Source organism: Moschus berezovskii, chromosome 24, assembly GCF_049115385.1.
Source record: "Moschus berezovskii isolate FMDL1 chromosome 24, NW_MosBer_1.0, whole genome shotgun sequence".
NCBI lineage: Eukaryota > Metazoa > Chordata > Mammalia > Artiodactyla > Moschidae > Moschus > Moschus berezovskii.
Window position 1 is genome coordinate 30,861,899 of NC_142483.1, and position 24,480 is coordinate 30,886,378.

Here is a 24,480-nt window from a genome sequence, read left to right on the forward strand (position 1 = left end):
TTCACCTAAAGAGGAAGCAGGTATTTTTTACATTTTAAAATGTGGCTATTAGGAAATTTAACATCATATATATGGCTAATATTTGTGGTTTCTATTATACAGGCAGTTCTACTACTTACATTGTTATATATACAATATATATATACTTCAGTTCAGTTCAGTTCCGTCGCTCAGTCGTGTCGACTCTGCAACCCCCATGAATCGCAGCACGCCAGGCCTCCCTGTCCATCACCAACTCCCGGAGTTCACTCAAACTCATGTCCATCGAGTCAGTGATGCCATCCAGCCATCTCATTCTCTGTCGTCCCCTTCTCCTCCCGCCCCCAATCACTCCTAGCATCACAGTCTTTTCCAGTGAGTCAACTCGTCGCATGAGGTGGCCAAAGTATTGCAGTTTCAGCTTCAGCATCAGTCCTTCCAATGAACACCCAGGATTGATCTCCTTTAGAATGGACTGGTTGGATCTCCTTGCAGTCCAAGGGACTCTCAAGAGTCTTCTCCAGCACCACAGTTCAAAAGTATCAATTCTTCGGCGATTAGCTTTCTTCACAGTCCAACTCTCACATCCATTCGTGACCACGGGAAAAACCATTGCCTTGACTAGATGGACCTTGGTTGGCAAAGGAATGTCTCTGCTTTTTAATATGCTATCTAGGTTGGTCATAACTTTCCTTCCAAGGAGTAAGCGTCTTTTAATTTCATAGCTGCAATCAGCACCTGCAGTGATTTTGGAGTCCGCAAAAATAAAGTCTGACACTGTTTCCACTGTTTCCCCATCTATCTCCCATGAAATGATGGGACCAGATGCCATGATCTTCGTTTTCTGAATGTTGAGCTGTAAGCCAACTTTTTCACTCTCCTCTTTCACTTTCATCAAGTGGCTTTTGAGTTCCTCTTCACTTTGTGCCACAAGGGTGGTGTCATCTGCATATCTGAGGTTATTGATATTTCTCCTGGCAATCGAGATTCCAGCTTATGCTTCAACCAGCCCAGCGTTCCTCACGATGTATTCTGCATATAAGTTAAATAAGCAGGGTGACAATATACAGCATTGACGTACTCCTTTTCCAAGTTGGAACCAGTCTGTTGTTCCATGTCCAGTAGTTCTAACTGTTGCTTTCTGACCTGCATATAGGTTTCTCAAGAGGCAGGTCAGGTGGTCTGGTAATCCCATCTCTTTCAGAATTTTATTGTGATCCACACAGTCAAAGGCTTTGGCATAGTCAATAAAGCAGAAATAGATGTTTTTCTGGAACTCTTTTCTTTTTCCATGATCCAGCGGATGTTGGCAATTTGATCTCTGGTTCCTCTGCCTTTTCTAAAACCTGCCTGAACATCTGGGAGTTCACGGTTCACATATTGCTGAAGCCTAGCTTGGAGAATTTTGAGCATGACTTTACTAGCGTGTGAGATGAGTGCAACTGTGCAATAGTTTGAGCATTCTTTGGCATTGCCTTTCTTTGGGATTGGAATGAAGACTGACCTTTTCCAGTCCTGTGGCCACTGCTGAGTTTTCCAAATCTGCTGGCATATTGAGTGCAGCATTTTCACAGCATCATCTTTCAGGATTTGAAATAGCTCAACTGGAATTCCATCACCTCCACTAGCTTTGTTCCTAGTGATGCTTTCTAAGGCCCACTTGACTTCACATTCCAAGATGTCTGGCTCTAGGTGAGAGATCACACCATTGTGACTATCTTGGTCATGAAGATCTTTTTTGTACAGTTCTTCTGTGTATTCTTGCCACCTCTTCTTAATATCTTCTGCTTCTGTTAGGTCCATACCATTTCTGTCCTTTATCGAGCCCATCTTTGCATGAAATGTTCTCTTGGTATCTCTCATTTTCTTGAAGAGATCTTTAGTCTTTCCTATTCTGTTGTTTTTCCTCTATTTCTTTGCAATGATCACTGAGGAAGGCTTTCTTATCTCTCGTTGCTATTCTTTGGAACTGTGCATTCAGATGGTTATATCTTTCCTTTTCTCCTTTGCTTTTCGCTTCTCTTCTTTTCACAGCTATTTGTAAGGCCTCCTCAGACAGCCACTTTGCTTTTTTGCATTTCTTTTCCATGGGGATGGTCTTGATCCCTGTCTCCTGTACAGTGTCATGAACCTCCATCCATAGTTCATCAGGCACTCTATCTATCAGACCTTGTCCCTTAAATCTATTTCTCGCTTCCACTGTATAATCATAAGGGATTTGATTTAGGTCATATCTGAATGGTCTAGTGGTTTTCCCTACTTTCTTCAATTTAAGTCTGAATTTGGCAATAAGGAGTTCATGATCTGAGCCACAGTCAGCTCCTGGTCTTGTTTTCGTTAACTGTAAATATACAGTATATATTATACATGTATTACTAATTTGTATATAGCTTGCACAAAATAAGTTATGCTTATTTTGAAAATATGAATTTCTTCCAACATGACTGATACTCTGAGAAGTGATCTGAGCATAATACAAATACTGCCTCTACTTACGTCTGTACGGAATACAAGGTGAGTCCAGAAAACTGTACCCAGCTGAACCAAGTGGTGTGGGAATACACAGATGCTCACACATGCACAGCGTTCAACATCAACCAGCTACCCCAGTTCACCATACGGATTATGCACCACATGCATTCACATCTGGTGCTACAAACCTCCATCCAAGTTTAAAATATCCGCCTTCCACCATGCACTGTAACTCACAGGCAGCCACCCACTGCGTGTGGACGCCACCTCCTCAAGCAAACTCCAGGTCTTTTCCAAGGTAAAACGCAATATATAGCATAGTACTTATATAATCTTAATCAGTGAACATATGCGAAACTGGGTTGTTTTTACTATGTTCTTTTTTTTTAATGTGTCATTGACAATGTTTTGTGTTATGTCCCTCACCCAACTTTCTCCGTAAGTCCTTCCATTTCTATTGTGAGATTTTGCATTTCACAGTGTGTTTTAGTCACACCGATGGCTGTGTCTCTATTGGATGGGCTTGTGCTACAGAACCTTGGTTCCCAAAGCAAGCACTAGCCTCTCCGTCCTGCTCTTCAGACACCTGCTTAACAGGATGTTCGATATTCTAAAGCACTAAAGGGCCAAATGCCACAGAAACTATATGAACATGGTTAATGATCACTTTGATTTAATAACATAACTGCTAACATCACTATAAACATGTAAACCACCATGGTGCTTTTATGAACGGCGCTGGGGGAGTGAAATAAGTAAGAAATCTTGCTGCCCTGAAGAAAATATTTGTTTGATGGATGAGATGGACAGTGTGACTACATGGAGGACTCCTTAAAATCTCAGAGGCCGCTATTACCATGACATCGCTGGAAAAGTGCCAGTGGCAGGGATTCCTGCTTCTTAGAGATGACGCTTTATTTTTTTTCTTGAGCCCAGCTTTATCCCAGCACTGTCAGAACGGACCCTGGGGGCTTGACTGGAAAACCAGTGCAGAATACGGACTCACTTAAACATAGACACTTCCTTAAAAGCTTTCGGTTCGATGTGAACGTAAGTCATTTTGATTACTCAATTTCTGTATTTATTAGGAATGATAAACCAAAGTACTTGAAAATAATTTCAGTGGTGATGAACTGTGGCGCTCGATCGATGGGGGACACGGCAGTCAATTACCCTTTCACTTCATTTTGGTCCTCGGCAATCAGTTGGGATCAATACTCTCAATTTCCATTGATAGCTGAGTGCAAATCACAAATAATTTTTTTAAGTGGGCCGTCACAGTGTGTGCAGTCAAGTCCAACAGGTCCTGGGCTGCCCCAGCACTGCCACATGGGAGACCATCATCAGGTATGCACTGTGGCATTCCGAGTCCCACCATGTCAGCAGGAGCAGCTGCTAAAGGCCAGTTCAGCCTGAGTGGACGTAAAGCATCATGACAGCCCACTCTGTCCTCTTCAAAATGTAGCTGCCTGAAATAAGCTCAAGACTGAAACTTGGAAAAATCAGTGAAATGAGCAAAAAGAATTACCTGGAAGGTAAATCATGCAACACTCAACAAGGATAAAGAAGGGAAGAACTATCACGCAGTAAGGACACTTGGTAGGCTGTAGTCCGTGGTGTCGCTAAGAGTCAGACACGACTCAGCGACTTCACTTTCACTTTTCACTTTCAAGCACTGGAGAAGGAAATGGCAACCCACTCCTGTGTTCGTGCCTGGAGAATCCCAGGGATGGCGGAGCCTAGTGGGGCTGCCGTCTATGGGGTCGCACAGAGTCGGACATGACTGAAGTGACTTAGCAGCAGCAGCAGCAAGGACACCTATATACATATGAAATGTGCTTTTCTAAACATGAGGTGGTGGGAAGGGAGCTTTCATGAAGGCACAGCCCCTACCTGTCTAATCTGGGGAGGCAGAAAGAGGCCTGAATTAGAAGTGCCATTCTCCCTGTTTGGCCACTAGGAAGCTGGTTGACCTAGGGTAAAACGCGACCACTTGACAAAATTAACAGGCTGGATTAGGTTGATTCCCAAACCATGTCCCTGGGGTACTCTGCACCTCAGGGAAAAGGGGGAAAAGAGCTGAGGCGAGCAGGAAGGAAAGGGCTGAGGGGAAGACCAAGAAGCTCCTCACTCTCCACTCTGCTTGTTTACTTCTGTTTGTGCATTTGGCTCCACATCAGAGTATGTTTGAAGGAACAGCCTAATAAGCGTGTGAGAACCTGAGCCCTGGAGCCAGCCCACCTGGGTGTTTTCCAGCTTCCATTTTCTCGCTGGGTGACTGAACCTCTCTGGGCTTCAGTTTCCACAAGTAAGATTCCAAACAGTACCTATCCTCATAGACTGGTTCAGTTCAGTTCAGTTCAGTCGCTGTCGTGTCGACTCTTTGCGACCCCATGAATCACAGCACGCCAGGCCTCCCTGTCCATCACCAACTCCCGGAGTACACTCAAACTCATGTCCATCGAGTCGGTGATGCCATCCAGCCATCTCATTCTCTGTCGTCCCCGTCTCCTCCCGTCCCCAATCCTTCCCAGCATCAGAGTCCTTTCCAGTGAGTCAACTTGTCTCATGAGGTGGCCAAAGTATTGCAGTTTCAACTTTAGCATCAGTCCTTCCAATGAACACCCAGGATTGATCTCCTTTAGAATGGACTGGTTGGATCTCCTTGCAGTCCAAGGGACTCTCAAGAGTCTTCTCCAGCACTACAGTTCAAAAGCATCAATTCTTCAGTGATCAGCTTTCTTCACAGTCCAACTCTCACATCCATATATGACCACTGGAAAAACCATAGCCTTGACTAGATGGACCTTGGTTGGCAAAGTAATGTCTCTGCTTTTTAATATACTATCGAGGTTGGTCATAACTTTCCTTCCAAGGAGTAAGCGTCTATTAATTTCATGGCTGCAATCAGCATCCACAGTGATTTTGGAGCCCCCAAAAATAAAGTCTGACACTGTTTCCACTGTTTCCCCATCTATTTCCCATGAAGTGATGGGACCAGATGCCATGATCTTTGTTTTCTGAATGTTGAGCTTCAAGCCAACATAGACTGGTTAGCAAGCCTAAATACATTAATATCTGTAGCACACTCAGAACAGTGCCTGGCATGTGGCAAACTTCATACATGGGTTTAAGTAAAAAAAGGTTCTACGCTGCTTTTAAATTTTTTTTCAACTATAGCCCTAAACTAGGGGTCTCCAGATATTCTGACCATATATCCTTATCAGAAAAGAAATTCTAAACATGTAATCCCCATGTTCATATGCTTGCATACATACATAGACTGCTGTTCTAACGTATTTTAAGGGGAGCAGACAACTCTGGGATGGACATAAAGTATGGATATGAACAGAGAGTGAAGTTAGATCTGTTCCTTTGATTCTCCTCTAGTGTCCCAAGCACAGGGTGCTCAGCACCCAAAGCTTGTCTCAATCACCAGTGAAAGCAGTTGGACAAGACTGGTTGATCATAAATAGAAGACTTTTGAAAAGTCATGGCAAAGGGACCATTCATTGTTAGTATCCATTTTCATTCAAGATGAGATCCTCTGAGTGTTCTCAAGCATGAAAAGAGCATCTACTGTGTGCCTCAGGGACAGGAAAAAAAAATACAAGATGGTCCTAAACACATGAGAAGCTAAGACAAAACTTGGCCACAAGCCTCACACTTAACGACCCATGACAAAGGGTCTGTGCTAAAGTGCAAATAACACCAGGCAAAGACAGACTGTCATGAAGATGGGCACAGTCTTCTTCAGCATTAGCGCTCTAAGACTCACAATCAAAACTTGCCCTTCTTTTCTCGCCTGCCACTGCCTGGGGGACATTTTGGGTCTTCCTAGCCTTTGTCCAAGGGCATTTTCTACAAGATCATGATCAATCATCATTACAGAGTTACCCAGTGTGCCAAGGGATTCCCACATTTGAACTTTGTCAGCAACATGTTCAGCAACCAACCCCATCTGCCAGCTTGGGGAGCATGAACTATCCAGACTTCATCTGAGAATAGACACACCCTCTGAAGAGGCTGCCACAGTCCCAGAGGAGGCAAGAAACCATCAAGCAATTATTGAGAAACATCACATAGACATGGAAGATTTCATCTATATCAAGATAAATTTCTAAGTCACTCTCCTCTATAGATACCCTTAAGAGCTAATGTTTCAGGAAGTAACCCTCAGAACTGAGCATTTTCATGTTATTTGTTATAGAAATGTTCTGGGCTGTCTGCTCAGCTCATGGCAACCTTCCTATCTGCCCACCTCCTACACAGTAACCATGGACAGATATGTAGGTTTGACAGCAAAACTTCTCAAAGCTCAGCGTGCATACAGTCATCTGGGGATCTTGCAAACATGGAGATTCAGCACGTCTGAGGTAGTCTCGGAGTCCACATTTCTAAGGAGGTGTTGTAATGATACCAGTAATGGTGTTGGTACAGCTGATCTGGGGACCACAGTTTGAGTGATACGTTGTATACAACCCCACTCCCTGGCCATAGCTGATTGGATCTGGAGTAAAGACCTGGCTAAACTAGGCCAATCAGTTTCCCTCCCAAATAGTTAGCCTTGGGAGAGAGAGTTTTTCTTCCTTCTGGGATTACCTCTCAAAAGTGGAGCGATCTCATGACTCAGAAACTGGGGGAAAGGCATTTTCTACTATGTGGATAGGGAAAAATGGAAGACCAGGAAGCACAGAAAAACTGACCAAATATGCAAGATGAGGGACACAGACAAGATACAGACTGCCTAGGTCATGCAGCTTTTAATTCCTGGGTCCAGGTCCTACTGAAAGCTCTAGGAGTTCCTTGGCTTGGATTTCACAAGACACCCGGTCATCATTACAACAACTTTCTCTCTTTCACTCAAGCTTGTTTTAAGTTGCTTTCTGTTACTTGCAACCAAAGAATCCTACTATACAGTATTAGAAACTGTGAACATACTACCAAGGGCAAGCAGTAGTCATCTTAATCTAAGACTTTACCAAAAGCACATAGGAGGTGCTTATAAGACAAGTGATGTTTGAATGAATGAACATAATGCCCCAGGCATGGTGTTCTCTACAACTTTCCTGTGCCCAGATTTGGAGAAACCCTTTTACTTCCTGTCTCGCTGTCAATCCTAGAAATCCAATTGCGAACGCGGCACACTCGATTTTTCTATTTATGCCATCTATTCCCTCTGCATTCTGATTTCATTCTTCATATCTGGCAAGGGAAAAAGGGACTCAGGGAAGGTGTATTTCCCCTTTAAATACCATGAAAGTTATGAATATATATTTCCCAAACTGCCAAAATAATTGTTTCATTTACAGAACTGAAATTCTCTAGGGAGCGTCCCAGTGATGTTCTAAATTGCTAACATCAGATATGCAGAAAACAAATATGGAGTGATCCATATGCTCCTGATCCTGGATTTAGCATCTCAGCTCAACAAAAACTTGAATTTCAATCACTTTCAGTCAGTTTTGGGTTATGAGTACATGCAGGGTTAGGGCTGGAATAAAGCCACCAGCCTGGAACCTTCTGCAGAGAAGGACTCTCTGTCTGCACAGCCTGAGGCTCCTGCACAAGTCACCATTTAGAGCGTTCCCTTTAAATTAACACTTATAGGCTGCAGATCCCCAGGCAAAGGGGAAATCAGAGAAGCTAATGTCTATGTGACTACTGAAGGAGAAGTTGCCAAATGTCTTCTTCTTCTTTTTTATTACTACTCAAAAAGTCCTACTGCTTGGGGGGTTGGGGCATAGACAGGCATTTCCCACTTCTTTGGGCCCTATTATGAAAAGAGCATGTAACCAGACATAGGAGATCAGGAGTTTGGGATGATGACAATGTAATGATGATGGTGATGATGAGTTAACACTTGAAAACCACTTTTTATGTTCTAGGTACTACTCTCAGAACATTACATATGCTAACCCACTTAATCCTTAAAATAACCCTGTGAGTATCATATCATTACTATTCCCATCTGACAGATGAAGAAACCAAGGCTCTGAAAATTGGAATAATATACTAATTAGGTGTAGTGGAATAGCTGTTGCTTTTCCCTGTCAGCAGACATTCTTCCCCTTCTGCTCACAGTTCTCAGTTTCCCTCTGGAGAACCACTCTGCTCTTCTGCACAATGATTTAGTGGGACAAAGGACTTACCTTAAATTCTAGAACCAAAAAATCCTATCTGTTAAGTCATTGTTGAACTATATATGAGATACACAAGGGCAGGCACTGGTTTTTTTTCCATTTCAAATTCCAGACCAACTTAGGTGCTCAACAAATAGTCAAAGGACAAACAAACAAACATATCATATGATGTTCAGTTCAGTTCAGTCGCTCAGTCGTGTTCGACTCTCCGCGACCCCATGAATCACAGCACGCCAGGCCTCCCTGTCCATCACCAACTCCCGGAGTACACTCAAACTCATGTCCACAGAGTCGGTGATGCCATCCAGCCATCTCATTCTCCGTCGTCCCCTTCTCCTCCCGCCCCCAACCTTTCCCAGCATCAGAGTCTTTTCCAGTGAGTCAACTCGTCGCATGAGGTGGCCAAAGTATTGCAGTTTCAGCTTTAGCATCAGTCCCTCCAATGAACATCCAGGATTGATCTCCTTTAGAATGGACTGGTTGGATCTCCTTGCAGTCCAAGGGACTCTCAAGAGTCTTCTCCAACACCACAGTTCAAAAGCATCGATTCTTTGGCGATCAGCCTTCTTCACAGTCCAACTCTCACATCCATACATGACCACGGGAAAAACCATTGCCTTGACTAGATGGACCTTGGTTGGCAAAGTAATGTCTCTGCTTTTTAATATACTATCAAGGTTGGTCATAACTTTCCTTCCAAGGAGCAAGCGGCTTTTAATTTCATGGCTGCAATCAGCATCTGCAGTGATTTTGGAGCCCAAAAAAACAAAGTCTGACACTGTTTCCACTGTTTTTCCATCTATTTCCCATGAAGTGATGGGACCAGATGCCATGATCTTTGTTTTCTGAATGTTGAGCTTCAAGCCAACCTTTTCACTCTCCTCTTTCACTTTCATCAAGAGGCTTTTGAGTTCCTCTTCACTTTCTGCCATAAGGGTAGTGTCATCTGCATATCTGAGGTGATTGATATTTCTCCTGGCAATCTTGATTCCAGCTTGTGCTTCTTCCAGCCCAGCGTTCCTCATGATGTACTCTGCATAGAAGTTAAATAAGCAAGGTGACAATATACAACCTTGACGTACACCTTTTCCTATTTGGAACCAGTCTGTTGTTCCATGTCCAGTTCTAACTGTTGCTTCCTGACCTGCATACAGGTTTCTCAAGAGGCAGGTCAGGTGGTCTGGGATTCCCATCTCTTTCAGAATGTTCCACAGTTTATTGTGATCCACACAGTCAAAGGCTTTGGCATAGTTAATGAAGCAGAAATAGATGTGTTTCTGGAACTCTCTTGCTTTCTCCATGATCCAGCGGATGTTGGTAATTTGATCTCTGGTGCCTCTGCCTTTTCTAAAACCTGCTTGAACATCTGGGGGTTCACGGTTTATATACTGCTGAAGCCTGGCTTGGTGTAGAATATATTAATATGATGTTTTCTACAACAGCTGTGTGGTTAGGAAGTGTCCTCAGTCCTCTAGACCAATCATGCTCCCCAGACATGTGAATGGAATTACACATGAACAGAAGTTTTTGGAGCTGATTCATCCTGATTCTATTGCCTTAGAAGGGCTATCACCTCTCTCCTGGACCTGAGATTACCCCTGACCCACAAATTCTCTTTTTGTTTAACTGCACCAGAGTTGGTTTGTATTGCCCACCAAATCACCCTGCATTCTAACTGTATGTCTGTACCATTCATGATATGGCTAGACCCAGAAAGTTTAATTAGAGGGACATGGAGCAGTGCTGAAAGCTTAGGACCTAAGATAGGGATAAGAACATCAAGGAGGTTAAACAACTTGCCCAAGATCATAAACCCAAGGAGTGACATAGTTAGGACTGAAAATCATATCTTCCTGAGGCCAAAGAACTGCTCTCACCATTGTACACTATAGTCTCCAGTGGACTGGGGGCCTAGCTCACTGATAGGGCTAAAAAGTCCAGTTGCTGGAACTTGTGCAAAAGGAAATAGGAAAACTGAACGGAAGCTGAGTTCTATGTGGGTTAAACAAGTCAAGAGATGGAGACAACCACCGGGTAAGTTTCTATCATTTTTCACTCACTAGGTCGTGTCCGGCTCTTTGTGATTCTGTCCTCTACTATCTCCTGGAGTTTGGTCAGATTCATGTCCATTGAGTTGGTGATGTTATGTAACAATCTCATCATCTGTCACCCCCTTTTCCTCCTGCCCTCAATTTTTTCTAGAATCAAGGTCTTTTCCAGTGAGTCAGCTCTTCCCATCATGTGGCCAAAGGATCCTACCAATGAATATTCAGGGTTGGTTTCCTTAAGCATTGCCTGGTTTGATCTCTTTGAAGTCCAAAGGACTCTACAGAGTCTCTCTAACACCACAATTTGAAAGCTTCAATTCTTTAGTACTCAGCCTTCTTTATAATCCAACTCTCACATCCATACACAACTACTGGAAAATCCATAGCTTTGACTATATAGACCTTTGTCAGCAAAATGCTGCCTCTGGTTTTTAATATGCTGTCTAGTTTTGTCATAGTTAGCTTTCCTTCCAAGGAGCGAGTGTCTTTTACATATAATTTTTACATATACACTTTCATTATACACTATCCAGCAACTTTTTCAATTAAATAGAAATTGCCTCATTTAAGGAGATGGAGAAGAAAACGGCAACCCACTCCAATATTCTTACCTGGAAAACCCCATGGACAGAGGAGACTGGCGGGCCACAGTTCATGGGGTCACAAAGAGTCAGACATGACTTAGCGATTAAACAACAACAACAGTCAAGGAGAAACGATGTCTGAGTCAGGAAAGGTTTGAGAAATTGGCTGAATCGTCCCAATTCCCCTAGCCTCCCCCATGCTCCAAATGTCTCCCATTTTCTGCCACATGGTCTGACATGCACATGCAAACTCTCCTGTCCTAAGGAAATCCCTCTCATGTTTTACATAGATATGAATCCATTCACAATCAACTTAAAACCCACCACAACATTTTAAGACCAACTGAAAATATTTAAGTCAAAGAGGAATGTATGGCATCACAGAGCCAAGAGCAATCTTTTTTCTTTGTTTTGATCTAGTGAATAGCAGATGTTTCTGCCCTTACACACCCATTTCAACTTCTTCTGGTGCCCCTCTAAATAAGCCCTTTCTGGTGCTTTGTCAGTGTGACTGAGTGGGGCCAACCTTAATTCCCCCTCTCTTCTTAGCTTCAAAATGAGCATGTGATTCAGGTCTGCCAAACAAACATCTTCCATCTCCCTGGATCCAATATTTGGTTCAAGGGAGGCCACCGAATGGTCTCATCTGACTGAGAATTGGGGCTTTTGCTGGACTCATGATATGAAGAAGCCCTTTTTCCCTTGAGATTACCAGAGACAAGGAAGATAGAATCCTAGAATTGACTGAGAATAAAGCCAATACCAGAGGAGGCTGAACTGTCCCGAAACAGAAGAATGAAAACTCACGGCATCATTCAAGGACCTGAATGCAGTCATACCTGAAGTCCAGGCCTTGGACTCTGAGGTTAGAAAGACAGAAGCCCCCTTTTGTTGCATCTCTGAATCTTCTAAGCAAAAGAACCTAAAGCAATACAACTGACTCAACTATGTATTTTGGAATTACATCTATCTGCCTTGAATTGTTCTTATGTCTATCTAAGTCTTAAGCTGAACAAAATTTACTAATTTTTAAAAATTTTATGTTTTAAAAACTTAATGCCCTAAAATTCCTTTGCCTGAAGTCAAATGTTTTAATGTAAGAAAGAAGGAAAACATAATTCATTCCCAAGTGGAAATTTATTTGATAACTCAATTCTCTGTAATAGCCAAACTAATGTACTAGAATGATAGTTAGGAAAAAAATAGTTATGTGCCCCGCATATCATATATTTTCTGAAAACCCATGAAGTCCCAGGCTTCTGGAGATAAGGCAGTTTACAAAACCAGAAAAAAAATTCCTGCCTTCATGGAACTTATATCCCAGTGAAAGAGGAAAAGACAGTAAGTAAAACACATAGATAAATCAGGGCAAAGTGAGAAAAAATGGTGTAGGAGGCGATGTTATCTTAGACAATGCCCAGGAAGCTCCCCCAGGAGGATATTTGAGCTGATACAGGCACTAGATGGGGAAGAGTACTGTAGGCAGAGGGTAGTAAGGGACTCGAGGCAGAAATGTGCGTGGCATGTCTAGGAGCACCAAGGAGACCAGTGTGGCTGGAACAAAGCGAGCAGAACAGTGACAGGAGACGAGTTCAGCAAGGTAGTCAGAGGCTAGATCATCTGGGTTGTTTGGGGGCCAGAAAGACCCTGAGTTTGACAGCCCTCTGATAGGAAAGCAGTAGAGCAAGTGGGCAGAAGAATAGAATGATGGAACATATATGTGAAAAGAATCACTCTAGTTATGTGAGGAGAATGAACTATAGAAGTGCAAGAGTAAAACAGATTAGCTAAAAGGCTACAGTGGTCTAGGCAAAGGATGACCTGAATTAAGCAATTGAGGTGGGGTGATAAGTGGATTCTAGGTGTATTCTGAAGGTAAGCCATCCACCTGGTTTTCAGAATGGAGTCAGTGTTCAATGTGAGAAAAAGAAAATCAATGGTGATGACACCAAGTTTCTAACACAGCCTAAGAATGAACGGAGGTGTCATTTTCTGAGACAAAGAGGATGGCCAGAATTAATAGGTTTGGGGAGTGGAAACTGAGGTTGGTATTGGATATGTACTGTTTGTATTGCAGTAAAATAAACAAACATAAAATTTACCATTGCAATCATTTTTAAATGTTGAAGTTAGCAGTACATTCACAATGCTGTGACCATCACCAACATCCATTTCCCAAACTTCTCCATCATTCCAAACACAAACTCCGTACCCATTCAACATGAACTCCCTGCTTCCCCCCCTACCAGGCCCTGGTCATCTTTGGACATGTAAGTGGACACGTAAGTGTAAGCTGCCTAAAGAGCAACTCCCTGAAGACACTGGAACATAGGGAGACACACTGATTCTGGGGTAGAAGGGAGAAGTGAGAGCTAGAGACATAAACCAGGGAGTCATCAGTATATGCAGCGGTTAGCGCACAATTCCCGCTTGTTGAACGGGGTGTTTGATGTAGTTAACTTAGTTTCTACTAAATTTCTACTTAGAAACTTAGTTTCTCTCACTCCTGTGCAGCCCAGAATGAATATGGTACCAGACTGTCTGGCATAAAGTAACCATTCAATAAATACTTGCTCACCTGAGCAACTAAACTCTTTGCCCTCCAGTTTGCCGACACAGCGATTCTTTGAACAATAAATTTTAAAAGTACAAGGTTTTAGAATCAATACCTCTATTTTGGGGGGAAAAAATTCATGAATAAAATTTAAAATACACTGACACTTCTATCACAGTTTTCAGAAATAACGTTTGTGATCTCTTTGGCTGATGATTGTGCCAGAATACAGTTCCACTTGACACCATGCTATGTTACATAAACAGAACAGGAAAGACACAACCAGATGTGATGTGTCTAGTGAGGATCAATGAGCTTGGAAAGTAAGAGAAGACATCTTGTCTAAAACCAGGCATTTGAAGTGTGTTTCAAAATCGCCTACCTCTATTCATATTACCCTGGTGATGTTTGAAGAAAAATGCGATTGAGAAAAGTAAAATTTTGGCTACCTAGATGGGATTCAGACAGTGATGTATCTTGAGCCGACAAACATTTTCAATTAATACATAGAATAATCTTCAAATCCAGGTCTTAAAAATCTCAGTTACAGGCAGGCATTTAAGAGCTGCTGATCCTAAGTGTACAACAACCCTTGAGCACGCTAAAGTGTGCCACACATCCTTGGGGTGTGGGAGATACTGGAATTTACCTCTGCAGAATAATGTTGTATCCATCTATTTCAGCCACACAGCTCTAAGTGCAGAAATTTGGGGATATAAACTTGGCATGGGACAATTTAAAAAACCGCAGCTGTTTATCACATTCTCTTGACACTTGCTTCCATCATCTATGTAACAAACCATAGCTGAGTCACCCACTAGCACCATGGCTACAACCCTCAGCTTGCACGGAAATGCTGACATCATCGAGACCTGGAAACTCTATGGAGAGCAGTACATGACAGGCAAGTCTTCATACACCCCAGAGTCAGTGTTTCCCTGAGAAGTGAAAGCATACTAGTGTTTTCTCTCAGTCACTGCAGCTTCCCAACCCACAGTGGTTGTGCTGGTGGATGCTGAAGTGTCTGAATATGGCATTAATAATATTTCAAGAAACAAAACAACTTCTGGAGGGCATGTGACAATTTCCAATTACCTGAGTTGGAATTTGAACTTTGAAAGCTAGGCCACATTTGCCCACTTTGAAAAGAGAGAACCTGTTCAGTTACGAAGTCTGGTTATTCAACTCCAATTGTATGGGGAAAGATGAATCAACTTTCTCCTCCAAATTTTATCATTGGGTTTGGATCTTATTGGTAAGCTCAGAGGAGAAAGGAAGCAGTATTTCTCCATTCTCTCTCCAGAGTAGAACAAGATACTCAGGATGGATTCCACAAAATGCTTTCTTAACCCAGTGCTAGGAGGCATGACTACCGTCCACCAGATACAAACTTCCTAGGCAGTACATGGACCTTCATCTGTCTTTGGTGATAACGGGGCGGGGGGGGTGTGGAAGAGGGTGGGAAGCGCTTTCCTTGATATTATTCTATCATGAATAGACTTAAGAACCAAAATAAATGCTTATTAGATTGCTGTGCCTGAGTGTTGACAAAATAAAAGGGACTTAGATAATCTTTCTAGTGAGAGCCAATGGAAAAAACTAGCATATCTCTCATAACACACCAATAGCATTTTCTAACAAATTACACTGCAAAACTGAGCCAGAAAAATTTTCTAAGAGATAACATAAGATCAATCACCTTGGGGTTTTTGAATGAAACATATATTTGATGCAAAACCTGGTTCAGTAAGTATCCCATTTTAAACTATTTTTTAGTTTTCATGGCCCGAGCAGATGCTGCTGATAACTATTAGTGGGAAACTTAACTTTGACTTTTCCTGCTACCATAGCTCAGCGTATTCATAATCTATTACTAATTTACTGACTCTTAGACCTACAGGTTATTTTTATTTGGCCAAGTTTCACAGCTATTTAGCACTTACTCAGGAAATAATTAGTGCAATAAAAAGAGTTTTAAATATATTCAGAGGCCATGAACTCCTCTTCTTCCATTTTATCACCAGGAGTAGCTACAAGGCAGAACATGTTGAAGAAAGTTGAAATGAAGATGGTAAAAACGTTTACATTAAAAAAAAAAACAAAAAGTTTACATTGTGTGGCACCATCCACGAATTGGTCAAACTGTAACAACTGTATCTTAGCCTCTGGGCAGTAAGCAAGCCTTCCATGTAGATAAGGAAGAGCACATTTCATTCCGGAAGAATAAGACAGTTTTGAAATATGGTCTGGTTTACCAAATGTATGCTGTGTACTAATGGTACTCGTGGTCAATCAGACTGAAAATCATTTGGGTTAGGGTTACTAATAGTCTTAACAGCTTGGAAACAAGAATCAATTTTTGGAGAAGCCACTGGACAATCAGGTGAACTATATGGCTGTTGATGGGCTTTAGGAACTATCATCTCCAATTTCACAGGACAGGCTAGTGGGGTGAGAGCCCAAGAGTGCAGATAGTAGTAATAAGAGTAAGAAAGGCACTGACAGTGTGGATGAAAAAGAACTGTGAGGAAGATGGACCCAAATCCCGACAGTGACTACTGGAATGCTAAGTGTGTTGGGTCACAGATGACTGGTTTTCACTCACGGACAGGAAAATGGAGATGAGGAAGAGGATCTGGAGTTGATTAGAAAGGAATGTGTGAGGTTCTCTTTTGGAAGGGTTGAGTTTGAGTCGCCTGTGGAATACCCAACTGGTAGCTGAGGTTTTATATCAGGAGAGAAGCCAAGTCTAAAAGTCTAGATGGTGGAACGGCTGGGATGGAGGTCACGTTCAGGTTTTAGCAAAGAACAAAGTGGCTGTGAGTACGGGGAGGAAGAACGCTGGAGTATGGTGAGTGAAAAGATGGGGAAGGAGGAAAGCCCAGGCATGCAGTGACACAGACGCCGGGGAGAAGGGTGTTTCAAAGGCTGTAAATAACGAAGGCAGTCCAGAGAGAAAGGCGTAAGGTGGGCTGAGGGGTACACTGGGCGTCTGGACTGAGATGTATACACTACTATACACAGTGGAAAACCAGGAAGGACCTACTGGCAGCACACGGAATTCCACGCAATACTCTGTCATGATCCACATGGGAAAAGAATCTGAAAAAGAATGAGTGTGTACATGTGCTCACTCTGCTGTACACCTGAAACTAACATAGCATTGTAAATCAACTATATCCCAATAAAAGTTCACTAAAAAAAAATTACACAGTTTGACTTTTTAAACTCAAAAAAAAGAAAATCAGAAAAAATCCACAGGATTTGTTACTGAGGGGTTTGGTTTATTTCTGTTGGGTCAGATTAAAAATGGATGAAGATTTTGCATAGCAAAAGAACTTATCAATATCAACAAAATAAAAAGACAACCTACTGAATGGAGACAATATGTACATATCATTTATCTGTTAAGGGGTTAACAACCAACATATATAAAGAACTAATACAACTCAATAACAAACAATTTAATTAAAAAGTGGGTAGAAGATCTAAGGAAACATTTTTCCGAAGAAGACATAAAGATGGCTAACAGGTCCATGAAACAATCTCAACGTCACTAATCATCAGAGGAATACAAGTTAAAATCACAATGAGGTGTCACTTCACACCTGTTAGAGAATTCCTATTATCAAAAAGACAGGAGATAACAAGGGTTGGCAAGATTCTGGAGGAAAGGGAACCCTTGTACACTATTGGTGGAAATGTAAATTGGTGCAACCACTATGGAAAACAGTATGGACATTCCTCCAAATTAAAAACAGAAGGACCCAGCAATTCTACTTCCCGGTATTTATCTGCAAAAAATAAAAACTTTAATTTGAAAAGATACATGCACCCCCAAGCTTACTGCAGCATTATTAACAATAGCCAAGAGATGGAAACAGCCTAAGTGGTCACTAAGAGATGAATGGATAAAGAAGACGTAGTACATATATAAAATGGGATTATTATACAGCCATAAAAAATGAATTCTTGCCATTTGCAGCAATATGGATGATGGACTTTGGGGGTATTCTGTTAAGTGAAATGTTTAACAGAAAAAGACAAGTACCATTTGATCTTACTCATATCTGGAATTACAAAAAGGAAAAAGAAATAAACAGATACAGGGAATAGATCAGTGGTTGCCTCTGGCAGAGGATTGGGATTAGGCAAAATGGGAAAGGGAGTCAAACAGTATAAATCTCCAGTTATAAAATAAGTCATGAGGATGCAATGTATGATTCTCCAGGCAAGAATACTGGAGTGGGTTGCCATGCCCTCCTCCAGGGGATCCTCCCAATCCAGGGGTCGAACCCACATCTCTTATGTCTCCTACACTGGCACGTGGGATTTTTACCACTAGTGCCATCTGAGAGGCCCATACCATAGCCACTACAGTGAATAATACTGTATTGCATATTCAAAAGTTGAGAGAAAAACCTTGAAAAATATAAGAAAAAAATTTTGTAACTATATATGGTAACAGATGTTAACTCGACACTGTGGTGATTGTTTTTCAGTATACACAAATATTGAACCGTGCTGTACATCTGAAACTTGTACACTGTTACATGTCAACTACACTTCAAGTCTTAAAAATGTTAATGTGGAGACAGGACAACAGGCAGAGGCATAATAGAGTGGCTCTTTGGAGAGATGCACAAGTGGAGGAAAGGAGAAATTAGGGGAGCATGAGGGCAGCCCAGGACTGAGGCCCTCAACAGCTAATTAGTGGGAAACATGAGTGATACAAGGTCTACATGAAAGAGGTGATTTTACTGCATCCAGTGCACAGTTTTAAATACATGGCCATGGGTGTCAAGGTTGAGTAAGAGGTCCTCAAAGCCGGAGTGGAAATGACAACCACCACTAAAAAGCCGGAGAAAAAACTTGGGGTGGGTGAGGAAGATAAAGAGTATATATGGAGTTTTGTGTTGTTGTTTTCCCCTTTTGCTATAAATGACTTTGAGTGCTAGTGAAAACAGTGCAAGTGATACGTTTTGCATGGAAAGTTCGAAAAGCTGAATTGTTAACATTTAAAAATTGAGTGTATTTCATACACATTGTTTTTCTGATTTATCCTGATAAAGGGCATGACCTGGGATCCTCTCCCACTTGGCAACAGACACCAGGAGCTGTCTGGGATGGTGCGTCCTTCGGACACTGCAGGGCTCTCCTGCACCCTGGTCCTCATCATTCCTTGTTGTCTACAGCAACCCACCCAGTTCATAGTATCTCTGTGGTCTCCTTAAGCACAGGAGTTTGCAACCTCATAGCTGGAGGTTCTGATTAGTCTGGAAGAAGGAACAAGTAGAAAGCACAGATATGTAAGAAATTATGCATAGAGACCATTTCAAAGCCAAACCTCAAAGTCCACCTTTATATATAATCCATAGATTTAGGATATAACTTTGACATTTTATTTCTTCTGAAATATAAAGACACTGACATAATATGAAGACAGACCAGCATTCCCTTATTCACAATTCAGAAACTCTCAGTTCTGTTCTTTTAACTAACTCAATGTTGGCAAAACCTGACCTGATACAGGACCTTTATGGAGTTTACTTAGACCATTAACCTGAACATCCACACATTTCACTGCAGAAATATCAATGTATCAGTTATTGGGTACATGATGTATGGTCCACGCACCACAGTACCTTTATAAAATCCCGCCAATTCTATTTTCTGGCACCAAGGGTTTCAGAAAAGGGATTGAGATCCTTAAATATCAACTTTCACATACTTATGAACAAAGCTATAACTCTGCCCATTTGAGGAAAAAATGTATCCTGTTGGAAGAAAAGCAGGGGAGGTCTCAAAAACAGTATTTCCAAAACAATATTTATGAAGACAATTAGCAGGAGTTGGGAGGGATAATTCAGTATTCTTAACCAAGCAGGTAATCAGAGGAACAAAGCAGGCATTAGAGTTCACAACAGATTTTTGCAAACAGAAACAGAGGACACCAGTGTATGAGAAGGCACGTATTTTCCCTTTGCTCCATCCCCAGACAAACCTCCATTAATGTTCTGCATACTCTGAAAAGCAGACATCTTAATACCACAGCTATTTTACAAGGGAGGTGAAAGGTTGCAACTGTCCTCAAGTCTACCTGCTAGAGTGAGACTGCTCATGACTCCATGTCTGTTCCGCAGATTCTTCTGGCTTACTTGTCAGAAGGACCAGCCAAGCCTATCTTCCCCCAAGTGGAGGCTCACCTCACCGGAGAGAGGACCGTCGGTTTTTGTATCTGCTAACAAGTTGGGCTCAGTGGGCTTCAGAGACCACATTAATGGGCGTGGGCTTTCTAGACTACAACATCCCCCATGATGCACCTCTGATTGATCTTTGACCAATGTTGTCAGCTCCCTGATGTTCTCCCTATTTTCCTCTACTGGGGTGGGGTGGGGGGAAATCATTAAGAAAAAGAGCCGAATGTTCCATATAAAGCCAGGCTCCCCAGTGATCTCCTCTCAGCCAAATGTAGTCCGCTGTTTGCAGGGATGCTAAGCGCTTCTGAAAACCATCTCATGCTTCCAGCAGCATTCACTACCTCACCCCTGAGTGTACCGTATAGAACGAAGCCTGGATACCTGCTTGCTAAGCAGAGAGGAGCATGTACCTGTTCTTATGCCAAGCCAAAGAGAGTACTCACTTGGTATCACAATAGCCTGAGATCTCCAAGAAATGGATTTTTTCTTTTAAGAGCTTTTCTATGAGCCAGAGAACACACTGGCGGGACTGCTGTTTTCAGCTACACCTGAAGCTACAGAGCCCCTACAAAGGAATCTGGATGACATTCTCCTTCCCTCTTTCCTCTATAATCTCTAAGGGATTGCTACTAAACAAGGGCCATTTTGGCAGAGGCAGCACTGACTGAGTCCTTCTCAAACAGAGCATGGCCATAAAAGAAAAAAAAAAAAAAAACCCACAACCAACGATGCCTGCTGCATCAATATCCCAAAATACTTTTACTCCCCAGTGCCCATCTGCAAAAGGCAATGCTTGCTTTGCTTAAAAAAAAAAAAAAAAAAAACACCAAGAAGATAAATGTGCTGGCACCGACATTCACACTCTACAGCCAGGCCCTGTGGGGTTGGCCACTTCACCAACATTGTCTCTCTCCCCTTGCTGGGATGACAGGGAAGTCAGAAGAATGGGAAAACAGTTCAACAAGCTTTTCATTCTGACCTTAGTTATTATATTCCTGAGACAGAATCAAGAGTGAAAAATACTTTGCCATTTTTTTGTACCTGTGGTGGCAGACTGATTTCTCAGTGTTTTTCGAAATCCTTTCTTTCAGGTTACATTTGAATTCATTTTCTCTGAAAATATAGAAGGGTTTGCCTGCATTTCTGCATTGAATTCCTGGATAGCATCTCCCTGATTAAAATCCAATGTGAGTATAACTTGCTTTTAGTCTCCTAGTTAATGCAGCTCTTTGGGAATAATTCCCGTCTGCTCACCTGCAAATTTGGTGCCCGACTTTTCATTCTTTCAGTCCTTATACCATATAGTTGACTCTTCCCATAATTTATGTTACAGTGCCATCTTATGGTAGTTTATGACCAACATTTATAGATGGAAAAACTCTGGACTGCCTCTTCAGTATTTTAAAGATAGATATGGGGTTAAAAATCACCTTGCATTAACAACACCAAGTATGTGTCTCAAAAATGTAAATAAAAAGCTGTTTCAGTGCCGTCTGTTAATGGCTGAACACTGAGAGAATATGTGAACAGCCACACAAACCTCAGAGACAAATATTTTTTAAAACTCATTTCTGTTTTCATGCAGTGACTATTACTGCATAATACAATATTTAGGAAGCAGCAAGCTATTATGTATTTGGGAAGGCAATCAGAATAGACTAGTCTACGTTAGTGAGTTGTGGCCTGTAATTTTCAGCTCTGTGTTCTCATGGTGCCTTATTTCTTCCTTCTCATCTTAAACCGCCCCCCACCCCCACCCCGCCCAAAGTGTTTGGACCCGTATCAGCAAGACACAAAGAAACCCAACCCCACTTTTAAGCCTGATCATTAACCAATGTACTTCAGATCCAGGTTTAATTCAAGAAGAAGATTCCTTGGAGGAGCCTCCTTCCGGAAGTTTGTCTGCCAGTTTCTGGAGGCTTTAAGCCGTGTTCCTCTCTCTCCTCCAGGTTTCTTTCCACCCACAGAGAGAATGTACATCGTGAATGGGCCGGAATTAAACGATTTCATCAGAACTTGCTAGTTTTGTCACCGCCACTGCCAGTCACTGTCAGGAGGGCACTTCAGGGAAAAGATGGTTTCAATTCCAGGTTGGTTTTTACTGAGGCGGGGGGGGGGGGGGGTGTCGGCGGGAGGAAGTTTGGGGTAAATGAAATGAGCTTACAGGATGGGAAAGCAGGTTTTACTAAAGTAATGCCCTACCCTCTTTCATGACAAAAAGTCTAAGACCTAACAGAGCGATCCACCTCCAACTTTCACCTTCCAGGAATTCCTTGGTCACATCCCAGCTCCCTCCCAAGCTGCTTCACTTATTTTCTCATCACTCCTGAAGGATCCAGAAGGCAAGTCTGAGTTGCTGGTGCCAGGTGGTCTTCCACCGCTGGATGTTCCTTTTCTCTCCATCAGGAATACACAGAGCACACAGTGATTCATGATGAAGGAAGCAAAATTAATACGCATCTCACCAGATCCAAAAGGAGAACTTTGGAACAAAGGCAATTTTATAAAAAGGAATTCGAATGTCAAATACGTCTCGGGTTCTTCCTGCCCTGTCACAATGAAACTGCTTTCCTTTTTAGCTGCTCCATTTTAGGTAATTGTAGGGATCACAATTTCAAATTAAATATCTTCAATAAATCATGGCAGGTTTGGTTTGCTGGGTTTCTGCTCCCGATTCGCTCAGCCCCTCCGCTCCCCTTCATACACTTACCTTTGCTGACCCTCCTTCCCTTTCCTGTTGAGGGGCTATTCTTGCTTCTGTCCCTGCACTTGAAACGTTCTTCTCTCAACTATCATCCCCAGATCAGCAGGGACACGCCTGGGCTCACATTTTCCCCATCTTTTGAGTGTGTGTTTGTGTGTCTGTTATTGTTTCCCCCTCCCACCACCCCTTAATCAGAAGAACATGATCAGAGACTCCAACACATTGAGCTTAGACTCTGAACTGACTGTACCCATTAGGAATTCTTAAAGTGCAGATCACTCTACAAGATGACTCTTCACAGATGCAAAAGTGACTTCATGGGTTGCCTCACCCCCACCCCACCTCCCAACATGTATGCTTTTTTCATTGCTCTTCCAATTTAAATTTCTCAGTTTACCAGTCACAAGAGATGCTTTTCCTAATATCCATCCTGCAAACTCCATCTGGGATCCCCCAAACAAGCTGTGTTCTCCTGCCTCTCTAACAGGCAGGAATTAGAGAAAGTCTGCATAGGAACAAGGACCAGGTCGAGCCTTCTTGATTCTGAGTCAGGAGTCTGGAAGCCTGCAGGCACAGGGGACAAGTGAACAGGGAAGATGAAATAACTGCCTTCCTCCAAGTGATGTTCCCCCCAGTCCAGCTTGCTGATATTGAGTTAATTACCTTGGGAAAGCCCAAGCTCCAGTCCTCAAAAAAATCAGAGGCAAGGAGCATCTACTATCATTGCAATTATCCTATGATATTTATGTATCTTGAGATATTATTACCCTTCCAAGTTTTCGGCCTAGTGCCTCGTGTGAACAGAGAACCAGATGGGAGTTTGGGGGGCTAAAATGGATATACCAATTATTTATAGATTCGGACTAAAAAATCATGTGAACTGCCTTCTGTAGAGTTCCATCTTCCGAGAACAGACTTGAAATAGACATAGTTGTGGAAAGTCTCAGAATCCTTCAGAATAATCCTAAACATGATATTACAAGTAGGCAGTGGTGGAGAGAAGCCTAAAGAATTTCAGAAATCCCTTAATAAAGAAGAACATAGTTTTAGAGCTATCTTTTGGAAAACTCTAGAATGAGACCCAGTGGTTCAACTTCATAACCAGTGGGTTTTAGTAGCATCGCCCCAAGCCATTTTTACCTCCTGGAGAAACCTTTAAAATTTGACTTGAGTGCTAGCATAGCTGGGTTGCACCAGCTTCTGAATAGAAGGCAACTGTTCCTGGCACCTACACACAATAGGCACTAATCAACATCTAGTAAAGGGATGAACAAATAAAAATAAACTTTCTTTTGTTAATACTAAGCATATGAATATGAAATATTTGAGAAAGTTTCATTAAGCAGTGCATTTTTTTAAAAAACTTTGACATATATTTAAGCAATCTGGTAGTGCTGGAGGAATGCAGAGGGAGATGGAAGGGCAATATTTCTTGAAGGATTCCATTGTCCTAGATACTGTACTAAATACTTTACCTATGTTGCTTTATTTCAATCTTAAAATGACCAACAGTCTTTCAGGTCTTACAGTGGAATTATAAACCAGTTGAGGTTAACCAGCTTGTCTAGGTAACCCAGCCAACCTACTCTGGAGCCCAAGTCCTGACTGCTCCCAAACACAGCTTGTTCTGCTATGATTCAGAACTGAAAAATGCTGCCTTCTGTTATTACTCATAAATCTAAAAATCACGATGGAGGAAATTTTTGGAGAATCACTGAGGGCATTAAGATTTTTTAGGGATGCTTTCATTTTAATAGCCAAAAAACCATTTAAGGGAATCAACAAAAGTGTTTGCT

General features: G+C 42.1%; 1 protein-coding gene and 1 long non-coding RNA gene across 2 annotated transcripts in view; both read right to left on the reverse strand.

Moving 5' to 3' along the window:
* EIF4E3 (eukaryotic translation initiation factor 4E family member 3) overlaps window positions 1-24,480 on the reverse strand; it is a 250,464-nt gene that overhangs the window by 161,693 nt on the left and 64,291 nt on the right. The gene's annotated exons all lie outside the window — the stretch shown is intronic.
* LOC148774027 (uncharacterized) overlaps window positions 1-24,480 on the reverse strand; it is a 56,276-nt gene that overhangs the window by 13,256 nt on the left and 18,540 nt on the right. The window contains exon 4 of the long non-coding RNA XR_016036132.1: window positions 1-23,248. This exon is cut by the window's left edge and continues 13,256 nt beyond it. This is a non-coding gene — a long non-coding RNA (uncharacterized LOC148774027). The remainder of the gene's footprint in view (window positions 23,249-24,480) is intronic.